Below are 16,343 nucleotides of genomic sequence, written 5' to 3'. Positions count from 1 at the left end.
ACTTACATGCTGAAGAAGCTTTTTCTGAATGAATTGGGGGAATGGACAGGGAAAAACAAATTCTGAATTTTTCTCCTAACTCTTCTTCAATCTTCCTGTAGTCCCATCTATTTTTAATAGCTTTGAGGGAATCTTTGAGCCTTTTTGTCTGTTTTTTAATAATTCTTTGAACTAGAGTCTGAATTATTTTGCAACAGCAGCTTTGCTTTGTTATTTTCATCCTTCCACTGTGGATTATAAACTTAAGGAAAAACACTTCTAGATGAGTGCAATAATATTCACTTAAAACTAAAAATTTTAATGCAGTTTACAATTCTCTGGGTAGAGAAAACTTTTTGTTTTGCAGTTGTATGCAGCATAAAATAAAAACTTGAGTCACTGATCTCCATCTCAAGATGTAAATATTTCAGTATTCAGATTAAAAGAAAATGAAATGCTAAAATGATAATATCACTCCAACAAAGTATTTTCATACTTAAAATTAACATGATATCCTGGGCAACCAAAAATCTGTATTATAATTATTAAGCATAAATTAGTTTAGCTATAATACTTTCAATATTAGTGTTTTGCACAGTGAGGAAATTTGAGCATGTCAATTTGGAATTTTCTTAAAAATCAAGACAACAATATTCTACAGTAAATGCTTGTGGCAGTGTGTAAGAAAATTTTGCTAAGGAGTCTGTTCTTAGCAATTATAAACTGTGTGTCTTTTTTTCACTTAAAGAAAGAGAAATGACCTTTCAGGTTATTTTTATTAAAAATAAAATGTTCCTATACCTGTGGGGCCTTCAGCAGCATATTGAGTCAGGGTTGAAAGTCACTTGTAAGTTTAGATTTTTTCTATACTGGGGACAGCCTATATTGTGTGATTCTTATGTCATATAAAATATAGAACTTATAAAATAGTCTAAGTTCTACATTTTATTTGTATCTGGAATTTTATGTGAAATTTTCAATTAAGGTATAAGGTCAGGGATTTATAGTTTTAAGAGCCTATTCCTTCTTTTTGTGTAGTACTACTACTAAAGAGTATGTAGCCTTTCCTGGGTGGGGCAGAAGAGGAGAAAGAAGAACATTAATGTGTAGATTTTCTTTACTTCATTATAAAAGTAATGTGTATTGTAAATCTAGAAAATAAAGTATAAAGAAGAAAATAAAGCAATTCAGATTTTATCACTATCATTTTTCTGTATTTTTCCCTAGTGTCTCTTTTCTCAAGTTTATGTGATTATTTATTACCAAATGGAGGTTTTGCTTCTTTCATCATTCTTTAATAACATGCTTTTTGTAATGGCATAATATGTCATTTGTATGAATTATATTTTATTTTCCATTGTTGCATATTGAGGTTCTTTCAGGCATTTCAGTACAGTTTCATGTATTGAAATTTTATACTTGGAGATTCTAGCAGGTGCCTGCAGCTATTCATATACCTTTAGCTAAAGAAGAGACTTTATCTGCTAGGAAAATCCTCCTAATCAGTTGTGAATTACTGGTTTGGTTAGAAATGAAGTGGTGAGGGTAAAGGTGTTATATAATGGGCAGATGTCCCATCAGTCTTAGTAGTCAGTAGGTCTATAGACAGTGGAACCAGATTTTCTTTCATTCTGATCGTCCTTATTCATAAAAACTTTTTTTCCCATTTTGTTATTCCCTTAAATAGATCAATAGAACTAGAATTACTGATTCAAAGGACTTCAACTCTGAAATTTCTCAACACGTATTACCTAGTTGCTTTTCAGAAAGAAGATGCCAGACATAGAGTAGTACACTCAACAACCGACAGAGAGAAGGGAACTGCCTTAACCTGATAAAGGGCATCTATGAAAAACAGGGATGTCTGCTCTTACCACTTCTATTCAGTATTGTACTGGAGGTCCTTGCCAGGGCAGTTAGGCAAGAAAATAAGAGGTGTCCCGATTAGAAAGGAAGAAGTAAAATTATAAAGATAATTTTAGTGTGTGCGCGTGTATATGTGAAAATATACAAAATCCTGTAGAATCCACTAAGAAACTATTAGAACTAATAAATGAGTTTAGCAAGGTGGTAGATACAAGATCAGGATGCAAAAATTTTTTTTAAAAATCATTTGTTCTGTATGCAAGTAATGAACAATCCAAAGTGAAATTAAAACAATTAATTTACAATAGCTTTAAAAAGAATAAAATAGGAATAAATTGACAAAAGAAGTGTAAGGCTTGTACCTTGAAAATTAGAAAATGTCAATGAAAGAAATTAAAGACCTAAAAAATGAAAAGGCATTCCATGTTCATGGATTGAAAGACTTAATATTATTAAGGGGGCAATACTTCCCAAATTGATCTACATATTCAACAAAATTCCTATCAAAATCACAGCTGGCTTCTTTACAGAAACTGACAAGCTGATCTTAAAATTCCTATGGGAATTCAAGAGAGCCAGAATAGCCGAAAGAATCTTGAAACAGAACAAAGATGGAGGCCTCACACTTCTTGATTTCAAATTTTACTACAAAGCTAGAATGATCAAGATTGTGTGGTAATGGCATTAGGATAAACATATAGATCAGTAGTAGAATTAAGAGTTTAGAAATAAGCCTTCACGTTTATATAAGGTCAGTTAATTTTCCACAAGGGTACCAAGACAGTTCAGTGGGAAAGAATAGGTTTTCAACAACTGGTGCTGGGACAACTGGATATCCACATGCAAAGAATGAAGTTGTGGATACATCTTCATCATTCCATACACAGTAATTATCTCAAAATGTATCAATGACTTGTAAGAACTAAAATCAATAAAACTCTTAGAAGAAAATATAGGAGTAAATCTTTGTGATCTTGGATTAGGCAAAGCCTGATTAGATATGACATTAAAAGCACAAGCAATAAAAGAAAAAATAGATTTGGCTTCATCAAAATTAAAAACTTTTGTCCTTTAGTGAATACTATAAAGAAAAGTGAAAAGATAACCCATAGAATGGGAGGAAATATTTGTAAATCATATATCCGACAAGGAGCTAGAATGTATATCTAGAATGTATATCTAGAATGTATAAATAACTCTTACAACTAAATAATAAAAAGACAACCTGATTAAAATGTGTGCAAAGGATCTGAGTAGATATTACTTCAAAGATGATATGCAAATAGCCAAGAGGTGTTCAGCACCATAGCCATTAGAGAAATGCAAGTCAAGACCACAGTGAAATACCACTTCACATCCATTAGTATGGCTGTTAAAAGAAAAACAAAACAACAAAAAAAACCTCCAGTAAATAACAAGTATTGGTGAGAATGTGGAGAAATTGGAACCCTTACTCATCGCTGGTGATAATGTACAGTGGTGCAGCTGCTGTGGAAAACAGTGTGCTGCTTCCTCAAAAAATTAAAAATAGAATTACCTTGTGATGCAGCAGTTCTGTTACTGGGTATGTATCCAAAGAATTGAAATCAGCATTTCAAAGAAATATTTGTAAACTCATGTTCATAGCAGCATTATTCACAGTAGCCAAAAGGTGGACACAATCCAAGTGTCGTCGGATGGAAGAATTGATAAGCAAAATGTGGTATGTACATACAATGAAATACTGTTCAGCCCTGAAAATGAGGGGAATTCTTACACATGGTACATCATGGATGTACCTTGAAAATATTATGGTAAGTGAAACAAGCCCAGTCACAAAAGACAAATACTGTATGTATGATTCTACTTATATGGGGTACCTGGGTAGTCAAATTCATATGGAGAGAAAGTAGAGTGATGGTTACCAGGGGCTGGAGGGAGGGAGGAACAGGAGTTATTGTTGAGGGGGTGCAGAGTTACAGTTTTGCAAGGTGAAAGAGTTCTGGAGTTGGATGGTGATGATTGCACAACTCTGTGAATGCACTCAAACCAGTTGAATTGTATCCTTTAAGTGGGGAATGGATGACATGTGAGTTATTTCTCAACAAAGCTGCTGTTTAAGAAAAAACTACAACTAACTCCCAAGAATTTTGTGGTCTGATGAAAATGTGTAAATTGAGAAAGAGAAATATTGGGGATGGGGTGCCTGTTATGGAAGCTGAGCCTGAAAAGGTAGTTGGTTAGTGCCCAAAGTCGTGCTTGACCTTAAATGCTATGCAGAGGAGCTAAAATATTAAATAACTTTTACTTAAAGAAAAAAAAGTACCGTATTGTTAAGCATTTCAACCAGCATTTAGAGTGATTTTATTAAATCTTTGGCAGTTTGATAGGCAAAAATGGTATCTGTATTAGTCCATTTTGTGTTGCTATAACAAATACCAGAGACTGATAATTTATAAGGAAAAGAGGTTTATTTGGCTTATGAGGCTTTCTGGGACAGCCATATCTGGCATGGGCCTCAGGCTGCTTCTACTCATGGCGGGAAGTGGCAGGCAGCCTGTGGGTACAAGCAGATCACATGGCGAGAGAGGAGCAAGAGAGAGAGGAGGTGCCAGGGTCTTTTTAAACAACCAGCTCTTGGAGGAACTAATACAGTGAGAATTCACTCATTAATTCCCCCTCCCCTAGAGAGAGCATTAATCCATCCATGAGGGATCCGCCCTCATGACTCAAACAGCTTCCAACACTGCCACATTGGGGATCAAATTTCCGCATGCATTTTGGCAGGGACAACACATCCAAACTCCATCAGTGTCCTTTCTTTTTGACATGTATTTTTTTATTACCATGGAGCTTGAACAGCTTCTTTTACTTAGAGGCCATTTATATTTCTTTATCCATGTATTATCTACTTCAGTTCTTTGCCCATTTTTAAAATTAGGGTATTAGTGTTTTTATTAATGTTTTTTGCCTAGTAAGAATGTTCATCTTTTAACTGAATTACATTAGAAACTTATCCAGCCATCTGGTTTCCTTGGTCTCCATGTGTTTCTTAAATTATTGGTAAATAAATTTTTGGATTGAATTGAGAAGAAAAATATTTATAAAAGAGATGTGGTCTTTCCCAGGATAATCAAATAAACCTTTCATGCTTGTGAAGACATACCAAATAATCCTTTTAAAGGAAAAAAAAAAATCTTAATTTGGAATGATTGTTTCTTTGGGTTATAAGAAAATGTAATGTTAGTACCATGTGTTGACATTTAAAATTAAAGGACAGAGAGTCAGGAGTTTAAAATAGGGGAGGGGTGGGTAGGAATGGAAAGGGGTGAGTGCCTTTCCTCAGTATTTCATGAATACATAAATAAGAGATACATGCTTTGGGGACAGGTGTTATAAGGTAATGGTAATGGTAGTAAGCGTAATGGTTAAGAGCATGAGTTTGAATCCTTGCTCTTTTGTCTACTCTGTTTTCCTCATCTGGGAAATGGGGGTAATAATACCTAACTCATAGGTTTGTTGTGATTATTTATTAAAATAATGCACGTGAAGTACTTCACCTAGAATATGGCACATAGTAAGCACCACAGCAAAGTTGGCTGTTACTATAAATTGTTGGTAGATTGTGAGGGCAGAATTAGCTCTGCATATAGAATGCTTATTATTAGGCAGAGAGGATGGAGGTTTGGAAGAAATTAATATTTCAGTTTTGGTCCTCTAGTGAAATTTCATTATGTAGAGATCAGATATCAGCAATGGTGGTGATCCAGAAGTTTCAGGGGGAAAAAAGTGAAAGTAAACCTTTTTTGAAAGCTTAGAAGCAATCTAAGTATTAATAGTATGTTGTCAAGAAAAGTGAAGAACTTCAGTTACATCTGACTAGCTGTGAGTAATTGGTTAACCCACCAGAGGAGAAAAGTGAGTCACTGGTTGTGATCAAATCCAAATAGGCAGTGAAAGGAAGAGAGAAGAGTGACACTAAAAAAAAAATTCCTCAAAAACTTAAAAATAGTGGGTAGGCAATAAGAGATGCAAATACCAGAAGCCTTGGTGTAGGTTAGAAATGGAGAGCAGAAGGGGAACTTAAGGAGCAGTTACTCTGACATTGAGATTACGAAGGCCAAGAAGAAGAGACAGAATTCTACAGTTAGGTGGAAGTGGCAGAGCAGCATTTAGGTTATTTAAACTATAAAAGATAGTCATTATATTGCTTTACAGTTTTTGAGCTCTCTCTGAGGAAGCTAATAAATTATTTGTTGTATCTTTGTGGTGAAAAGGATGAGACAGTAAGACTGGAAGATTGTTTTCCTTTTGTTACTTAGTAGTTGTGTGATCATGGGCAAAAAGTACTTAATGCCTCTGAGCTCTGTGTGTTACAAGGACATAAGTATAATTGGGGGGTTATTGTGAAGCTTAAATGAAATATATGATGTATTTTCACCTCTGTAATAGTTTGTGTAACAGATTGATCCATCGTTCAGTTACCACACAAGACTTTCACGTTTCTTATTTCTTCTAGTTTGTGTTTAGAATTTTGTTGAAAATCAGATGTTAGAGTTTGGGGGCATTATGCCAGGTGTTATATCTTTAGAAGTATATCATCTGATGTTGAAAAGAAATGTGAGCTTTGGTGTAACTGTTCTTTTAAGCACAGAGGTACAATTCTCCTTTATAGCTCATAGAAGGTTTACTGTAAAAGGACATAAACAGGCAGTAAGAAAAAAAATTTTTTTCAGTAAATGTAAGAAAAAATATTCAGGCTTACTATAATAAAAGAAATGTAATTTAAACAGGATATATTTTTTACTTATCAAAAACTGGTAGTGTTTTAAAGGAACTTTTCTCTTGATTTTTTAGTAATTATAAAAATAACATTTGGTTTAATTAAAACATTGGAAGTATAGAAATAAAAAGCGTAAATGAGTAGAAGGGGGACATATGCATGTGTACCAGATGCAAATACTATGGCCAACAATGAAGAAACAGCAGTCTCCCCTTTTTTGTTTCTTTCCAGACATTTTTTGTGTGAAACAAGTATACACATTATTCATTAGTTTTTACAAAATTGAGGATATAATATGCAGTATTCTGTAAAATGGATGTCTTTGCCTTTATGCAGCAATTTTAAAAAAGAGAGTTCTGTAGTTCTGTCCCTTGGATGTATTTTATTTTATTAGGCTGTCCCCTATAAATGGATGTTTAGGTTATTGTTTTTTAGCTTTTACTAACAGTGCTTTACCAGACATCATTAAATGTAAATCTATATGTATTTGTTTGGTACTTTTGTAGAATATATTTCTAAATGTTGAATTGCTGGATTAAATGATATAGATCTTTTCTTGTTAATAGTTACAGCCAAATTAACCTATAAAAAGCTTATATTCCAATTTACATTCTAATAAATTTTGTGAGTACCTAGTTTACTGAAACACAGTGTATTATTGATTATATGTTTTTGCCTGAGAAATTAATACTTTTTTCTTTACTTGTGAGGTAAAGTATTTTTGCCATTTCTTCTGTGAATTGCCTTTTCCTTTGACATTTTCTTATTGACTAGAGAGATTTATTAAAATACAGGTATTAATGTTTCATGTGTTTCGTGTGTTGTAGATAATTTTCCCCATTTTTGTTGCTTGTCTTTAACTTTGTTTTTCTATGTTTTCTGTTATTCTAAATTTTTATGTGTCATGTCTGTCCATTTGGGGGCTTTTTTTGAGGTGGGGTGATTTGTCTCATGCTTAAGAAGGCCTAATACTCTGGAAAATTACAAGAATTTTTTGTGTATTTTTTCCTACTTCTATTATTATATATATGTTTTTAAATTTAGATATTTAAATCTTTTTTTATCTTGTACTGTTTTGCCATCTTTAGCCTATATAAAGTTCCCACATGTTCTTGGCTCTCCTGTTTCATTGATCCTTTTGTATGTCCTGCTACCATACCATATTGTTTTAATTATTGCAGCCTTATAGTATATTTTAGTTTCTGGTAGGTAAAGGTCTTCTCCCCTTTTCCCCTTAAAAAAGATCTTGCTTATTTTTATGCATTTGGATGGATATAAGGTCTGAAAACTTACTGATGGAGTTTTGACTTGGAATTAAGTTAATGTTAATTTGGGGACAGACAAGGATTTTTAAAAAATTGCTCAGGGTTTGGATCATTGACAGGGGTATATTAATGTAATGCTGAGTAAAAATTGTTATAACTTTTAGAGTGTATTTAGGAGCATGATATAGTACCTGACACATACTATATGCTAGATAAATATTTATGTTGCTATTATAATAATAATTATTATTTCTTAAAAGGTAATGTGTTCTTTAAGCAGTTCTGTTTTTGGAAACAAAGAAGTAATTATGACTTGTTACAGACATAGCTACAAGAATGGTCTTCATTATATTGTTTGCAATGACAAAACATTAGAAACAATCTAACAATAGAGGGTTACTGAACAGAACTATGGCATATAATTATTACCATTGAAAGTCATATAACTCTTAAAATTATGTAAAAGTTAAATTATAAGGAAAGTTGTTAACACTATATATTATTAGCTGGAAAAAAGTCTACAAAGGAAAGGTAAAGTTTAATCTAATTTCTATATTAAGTATATTCCAGTAGCACATGGAAACTTTTGGGGGTGATGGATATCAAAGCTATAAAAAATGTTTTTTCTGTTAAAATGTAATAAACTTAAGGAAAACAATTGAGTTTATTACTTCAAGAAATAGAAACAATAGGATGTATATTTATATAGAGAGAAAGATTTGTATTATCAGGTCACACAATTTTGGGGGCTGGCAAGTTTGAAATTTGTAGGGCTTGCCGGCAGGCTGGAAATTCCAGCAGGAGTCGATGTTGCTGTCTTGAGTCTGAAGGCAGTCTGGAGGCAGAATTTTTTCCTCTTTAGCAGACCTCAGTCTTTTCTCTTAAGGCTTTCTTCAAATGATTGTGTGGGTCCCATCTACAGTGTGGAAGGTCATCTTCTCTTTTCAAGGTCTACTGATTTAAATGTTAATCATATCTGAAAAGTACCTTTACAGCAACATCTGGAATGATTTTGACCAAGCAACTGGGCATTACAACCTACCCAGGATGGCACATGAAAGTAACCATCACACCGTAACAGGATGATTTGGGCAGAATAACAGAAAATCCAACTGAAATGGTTTTAAACCATATGGGAATCTATTGGCTTATGTGAGAAGAGATCCACAGATAGGGCAGGCTTAGGGTTGGTTGATTTAGTGGTATAGGAATCTCATTAAAGACCTAGTTTCTGCCATCCATTAGTGTCTACTTCATCCTCACTGCCTAAAGGAGCAGATAATCTGGTGAGCGAGCCTGTTTTCCCATGGCTCTCTGAAGTGCAAGTAGGCTTCTCTCTTAATGGCATTTCCTTAGTGACTTATAGGCCCAAGTCTGCTTATGCCTACTTTTTTCCTTTTCAAATTGGTCTCTGTCTGTAGAACTAGTGGGCGTTGGTCGCAGAAATGCTGAATCATAATGGTTTTATGACTTTTTAATTTAGGATGCAGAAAGTTACACTGATACCCTCTTTTAATGTTCTAACTTTAGTGTTCTTTTTTGTTTCTAACTTTAGTTTTGTTTTAGTGTAGGTAATAATTATTTACTCACTGGTCCTTTATCACTGGGCTTGTACATCAGATTTTAAGTTCATTTCACTCCTGGGTTTTCAGGCACCAAATTTTCAATTTGGGAGATTTTGTGATCATTTTAGTGCATAATGGGATTTTCTAACAAACGTAACATAAGATTTATCTATTTTTACACATATATGGGTAACAGAAATTGAATGATTTTTGCATCTTCTTAAAGCGTTTTTTACTTGTCTCTGGCTTTAAATGAGTTTTCTGAAAGTGAATCGGAATTTTATATTGTGTTCTAGATTTATTATAACTGACAAACTTTCAACTTGCATGAATTAAGATTTCTTTTATCATGTTGTTTCTGCAGCAGCCACTTTATCAGGATTCTCTTTATTTATACCTCCATGCATGCACCTTTACTGTTCATTTTTAAAGCTTTGCCCCTCCCCCGGCTCTTCCCCCAATATATTTCATTGTATAAGAAAGGCTGAACTGGCATGCTACCCATAAAATGTACAGTGATTACATTTGACCTGGAATTTAATTGAGGTAGCACATACTTCTCACTGTACCTCCAACTCTTACAGCAGATGCTACATTAAATGATGGCAGTTAGATGGTGCACTCATAATTAAGCTAAATAAAAGTTGCTTAAACATAACAAATATGCTTTTAAGATGGGACAGTATGGCTGCAGGTGAAATAAATTGTAGGTAAAGTGTTAAAAAGCAAGGTAACTTTGAAAGATAAGATTGCTTTAAACATATTAAAAAGTTATAAAATAATCTGAAATCCCCAAAGATCAGTTTACATGCTAGTCTTTAAATGTTATAATTTTGATGGTTTTAACTGCAGACAGTTCTCTTAGAGGTAGACCTCCTGAAAATTATAAAAACATTACTAAAAAAAGTAGAGCCAACATACTTTTGGTTTTTTTGAATATTAATTAGAAAGTTAACATCTTAAAAAAATGGATTAATGTTTTATTTAATTAAATATATATATAATGCTTATTGTGGGCCAGGTTCTGTTCTAAACTCTTTACAAATATTGTTTCATTTAATCCTCATACCAAATCTATGAGGAATGGACAAGGAAATGAGGTATATGAAAAATCCAAATCATTCTGTGATACACAGGTATGTAATATGTAAAAAATAGTGACTAGAAATATTCTGTTTCAAGCAGATAGTCATTTCAGTTTGTTTGATTTTAATAGGATGTAGAGAATCTAATTATCATGGTATACTTATGGGAAAATTTGGAACTCACATTTTGAGGTCAGGTGCACATGTATTCCCACTCCCAATTCTGATTATACATTTTTTTAAGGTAAGGATATTGGACTTATAATAAAGATATCCTAAGACTCTGGCCAAGAAACTCATACCTCTTGATACTTTGTCCTTCAGTGCCATACCTACCCTAACCTTTGGCCTTGGATTAGTCACTTTTTAAAAATACTAAACCTACTGGAGAAAAGTCATTACAACCATATGGATTATTTTTGCCTCAGATTGATGGTCAACAAAGCTGGGACATCAGGGATACTAGACCATCCTTTTTTTTTTTCCTTACTCAGCCCCTCCTTCCATCTTACAAAGCAGTGATTCCTGTTTAGCTTATATACCCTTTTGCTTAAATAGAAGACATTGCTTCATTCTCTGCAGAGAAGGTCGTACTTACCAGGTAGGGACTCACTCTCCTAACTTTTAGCTTCCAGATACTTATTTCACTCTATTCATTTCGCTCTGTTGTCTCAGGAAGTAATAGTTCTTTCCACTTGGAGCAGATTCCTTCAGGTTCTTAGGAACTTTGCTATGTGTTATCTCTTTTATATTTTCAACCATTCCCTCTCCTCTGCTGCTTACCTTCAGCACTAACCCTACTCAGATCTCTCCTGTCTTAAAACAAAATAAATCTTGCTCTAATTTGAGTCTCCTGTGGATCGTTACTCTGTGTCGTTTCTTCTTTGTTGCCAGACATTATGAAAGAGCAATCAGCACTTGCTGTCTGCTTCCTCACTCTGTCATTCACTCATTGGTCTGAATTTTCTTACTATTTTATAAAGATAAGGACACTAATAATTTCTTGCCAAAACTAATAGCAATTTCTCAGTTTTTTTCTTACTTGACATGGGCAGCATTTATTATGTTGACTGGCTTCTCATATCTCCTGTGTCTTCTGAAAGAGAGCTGCTGAGGTTTGCTTCTCCCTCTCTTGCTGTTGCTTCATAGTTTTCCTCACTGGCTCTTTCTTTGCCTTATCATTAACTGTTGGTGTTCGTTGGGAGTATGTCCTTGGTGGTTGTCTTCTGAGACACTCTGGTAGCTCTGTGGTTTTACCATTCTCTCTGTGCCATTACCTCATAAATATATTTCTAGACCTGAGTTCCAGATAGCTACAGCTATTCATTAGATATCTCCATGTTCATATTTCATAAAAGTATCTCAACCTCAACATTCCCCTTACCCCCATCAGTTTGCTTGCTCTTAGTCCTGCTTTAAATCTCACCTTAAATATCTCTTCCTGATATCCTGATCAGGTTTTGTCTTTTAGGATACCACTGCATTTTTAAACCTATCAATTACAGCATTATAATACTACAGTTATTTTATTTATATATTTGTCCACAGTGCTACATTATGAGGCTTCTGATATCAGCAACTCTTATTTTTCTTTGTACTTATAAACTATAAACTTCTGTTGTTTTGTTGAATAAAGTCACAAAGATAAAACTTCAAAATAATTGATATAGTATAAAGTTTATAGAAAATGTATAATTTTAAAGTCATGTAGATTAGGATTTGCAAATATAAACTTGTAGTTTTTTTGGTCCACATTTACCATTCCTGTGTCTACTTTCCAGCTTTTGTGGACTTAGTCTTAACAAGAAGGATCTAGGCTAATACAGATAATTTCTAGAGTGGGTAATTGAAAGTTGATTGGCCTTTCATATCCTTTTCTTGAAATGGTGTTTTCACCTCATTAGGGATAATCTTATTAAAGAATTTTTGTTTTGTTTTATTTTGTTTTTTTGACCAGTAAGGGGATCACAACCCTCAGCACAGTGTGGTCCGCACCATGCCCAGCCAGTGAGTGCACTGGTCATCCCTATATAGGATCCGAACCCGTGGCCTCGGCACTACCAGTGCCGCACTCTCCCGAGTGAGCCACGGGGCCGGCCCTTATTGAAGAATTTTAAGATGCATTTTTATAAATGGCACTAGTTGTGATTTCAGCTTGCTTTCCATAATGTTTAGGTCATGTGTGAAAAACTTTTTGGGAGTCAGTTAATTGCAACATTTAGTTTCATCTCATTTAAATCAATGTGCCATTGAATTTAATGTTTATTTTCTTAGTGTAGTTTCCCCCTTTTTGCCTTATATACTTTGAGAAGAAAATTCATAAAAACATGCTTTATTCTCTCTTGGTTTTAAAACCAATTCTGCTAACAGGTATTTTTTCTATGTGAAGGAATTTTTGGTTGCCAAAGTTAGCCAAGGTTTTGTCTGTAGTAATGGAGAAGCTACTCAAGGTTCGCTTCTTGGTACTATCTGCCTTTCATTGTTTTTCCCTCATTTTTGCTCTGATTCTTCTTTATCTATGGTTAGCAGTCACAGGCACTAGTAGCATCTCTCTTAAGTGCTAACCATGTGGGGAGAGTATCTCAGGAGCAGAAGTGATAATAGCTACCGTGTCTTTTCTAGAGAACAAAAATACCTCACCATTGGAATTGAAAGAGAAAGAAATCCTATGTAAAAATACTATTTAAAAAAATTTGAATGTTACTCTTCCCTCCTAAACTATTAATGACCTCATAAGTGGCCACAAAATTTATTCAATTTTTCTACAAGGATTTTTTACTTAAAGCATTTTCTTCTTGAAAAGGCCAAAACATGCTATTGGAAGGGCATAGAGTGAATTAACTAGATTTCATAGACCTTTGCTATGATTGTTTTACATTTCCTTCCCAGCCTTCATTTAAAATGAAAATACTGGGAAAAAATTGGGAAATAATCTGAGTAATAAAATATTGTAGTACTTAAAGTGATAGTTGAGCTATTTGTTTTAAGGTATTTTATTAACTTTTTAAACAACAAGCTATTGCAACTTATATATGAATTAATCCGGTATCTCTCCAAGCTGTTAACTGGTCAGGTAGGCGATTTCATGTCTTTCTGATATATAATGCTAACCACGTATGTAAATTTTTTAGAAACTCCTTTTCAAAAAGTAAAAAGGTGGTGAAATATTTTTATTAACATCTTATTTAACCCCAAGTATCAAATTATTGAGATATTTTACAATTTTTTACAGTAAATCTTCAAAGCCTTCTGTGTATTGTATATTTACTTGTAGCACATCTTATCTCAGCTGGGTCTAGCCACATTTCAAATATTCAGTAGCCATATGTGACTAATGCCTTCTTGAAGGGACAATGTAGTCCTAACGTATAACTTGATATTGGCTCTGCTTTGGGATGGATATTGTATTCAACATGTTTTGGGGCCACCCACCACCAACTTACCCTACTTCCTCTTTACCTTACTTTCTGTATAGTAAGTAGCCTTAGGCTTTTTATTTTGTTTTTGAGGATCTACTTTTTCTCTGTTCTCAGTTCATGTAGCTGTGGAGCCTAGTCCATTCCTAAGGACACATGACTCAGATTGGCCAGTTAGAGCCTTACGGTTCTCTTGTCCATGAGGTTGAGATTTTTGCTGAGATTTCACGTACAGAGTGAGGTGTGAGGTGTGAGCCTGAGGGATAGAAGGGGCTATTGGTGCAGCAACCATCTTAAGACAGTACAGATTCTGAGAACAGAGCAAGCACTGGGAAATGGAGAGAGGGAACCTAGGCTCTTGTTGCCATAGGATTTCGAAAAAGTTCACTTTTATTCCATATCCAAAGTAGAACGTTTAGAATATTGATAAATTACCTTTTTTGTTGAAGTCATTGTGCACTGAGTTTTCTGTCACTTTCAGTATAAACATTCCAGTGAACAAGTAGTACGGATTAGGGCTGTCCAGCTTGAAACAGCCTTATGGTCTTAGAATGTCCCAGCAGCAGAACATTGTTCTGGGGTTGATGGGAGGGTTACCATCAATTAGAAGTCAGGTCCATTGTGATTTCCAAGGCCTCAGATGCTTGAGTTGACATCTTACTAAGGTTTTTACAGACCTGTTGGTAGAGCAGACATTTAAGGATTCAATTTAATTACAGTGAACAATAATGACTAGTTGGTCTATTTAGTGAAAGGGATCAGAAATGCAAGTAACACGATCATTTATTCCCCTGGTAGTGTTCTCTGTACATCTTGTTACAGGCATAGCCTGGAGATATTGCAGGTTCCAGAGCACAGCAATAAAATGAATATTGCAACAAAGCCAGTGACCAAATTTTTTGGTTTCCCAGTGCATATAAAAGTTATGTCTACACTATGCTGTAGTCTGTTAAATGTGCAATAGCATTATGTCTAAAAAAACCAATGTGCCAACCTTAATTTAAAATACTTGTTGCTATCATCTGAGCCTTCAGCAAGTCATAATAATCTTGCAAGTGGAGGGTCTTGTGTTGAGTTTGATGGTTGCTGACGGATCAGGGTGGTGGTTGCTGAAGACTGGGGTGACTTAAAAGTTCTTAAAGTAAGACAGCATTGAAATTTGCCACTTCGATCTACTCTTCCTTTCACAAAAGATTTCTCTGTAGCATGCTATGCTGTTTTGATAACATTTGCCCACAGTAGAACTTTTTTCCAAATGGGAGTCAATCCTCTTAAACCTTGCCACTGCTTTATCAACTAAGTTTATGTAATATTTTAAATCTTTTGCTGTTATTTCAACTACCCATAGTATCTTCACCAGTAGATTCCTTCTCAAGAAATCCCTTTCTTTGTTCATCCATAAGAAGCAACTCCTCATCCATTAAAGTTTTATCTTGAGATTGCGGCAGTATATTCAGGCTTTACTTCTAAATCTAGTTCTCTTGCTGCTTCCACCACATCTGCAGTTACTTCTTACACTGAAGACTGAAAACCCTCAAAGTTAACTGTGAGGGTCAGAATCAGTTTCTTTCAAATTTCTGTTAATGTTGATATTTTTGATCTCTTGTCTGTCACGAAAGTTCTTTTTTTTTTTAAGAAAATGATGTAATTTTATTAATTTTGTTTACATTCTAGGATGTTGTTTGTGAAGCATTTTGGAGGGAGGGGGAGAGGAAAGGTGAAGGAAATGTGATGGAGGAAGGAGGAGGGGTGGGATTGAGGCCTGTGGTACCCCACCTCATACCCAGAGGGGAGACTGCGGGGCTTCCAGCAGTGGCTTGGTCATTGCCGGGCTGGGCGCAGATGTCAGGAGTGTGGCAAAAGCCCTCACCCCCCACCACCCCAGCTTGGGAACTCGGGGTGCTTCCTGTGGTGGCCTGGTGGTTGTCACTGGGCTGGTTGCGTATGTTGGGGGGGGCATGGCCAAGGCCTGAGGGCCCCCCCACACACCCTCACTCAGGAGAGTCTGGGGCACTTCATATGGTGGCTTGGTGGTCACTGCTGGGCTGGCTGCGGGTGTTGGGGGGCATGAGTGAGGCCCTTGGCCCCCCACTGCCCTGGCTCAGGAGAGCCTGGGGTACTTCCTGCAGCAGTTTGGTGGTGGCTGCTGGGCTGGCCATGCATGTCACAAAAGTTCTTAATGGCATCTAGAATGCTGAATCCTTTCAAGAAGGTTTTCAATAAACTTTGCCCAGATCCATCAGAGGAATTACTATCTACGGCTACTATATCATTACAAAATGCATTTCTTAATTACTGAGACTTGAAAGGTGAAATTACTCCTTGATCCATGGGCTGCAAAATGGGTGTTATGTTAGCAGGCATGAAAACAACATTAATCTTGTACATCTCCATCAGAGCTCTTG

At 35.1% G+C, this 16,343-nt stretch overlaps 1 protein-coding gene across 5 annotated transcripts in view; it reads left to right on the top strand.

Moving 5' to 3' along the window:
• CDK13 (cyclin dependent kinase 13) overlaps window positions 1-16,343 on the top strand; it is a 106,586-nt gene that overhangs the window by 39,653 nt on the left and 50,590 nt on the right. The gene's annotated exons all lie outside the window — the stretch shown is intronic.

Source organism: Cynocephalus volans, chromosome 11, assembly GCF_027409185.1.
Source record: "Cynocephalus volans isolate mCynVol1 chromosome 11, mCynVol1.pri, whole genome shotgun sequence".
NCBI classification, from domain to species: domain Eukaryota; kingdom Metazoa; phylum Chordata; class Mammalia; order Dermoptera; family Cynocephalidae; genus Cynocephalus; species Cynocephalus volans.
Note: the sequence above shows the minus strand (reverse complement) of the source record. Positions and strands in the feature narration are given on the sequence as shown.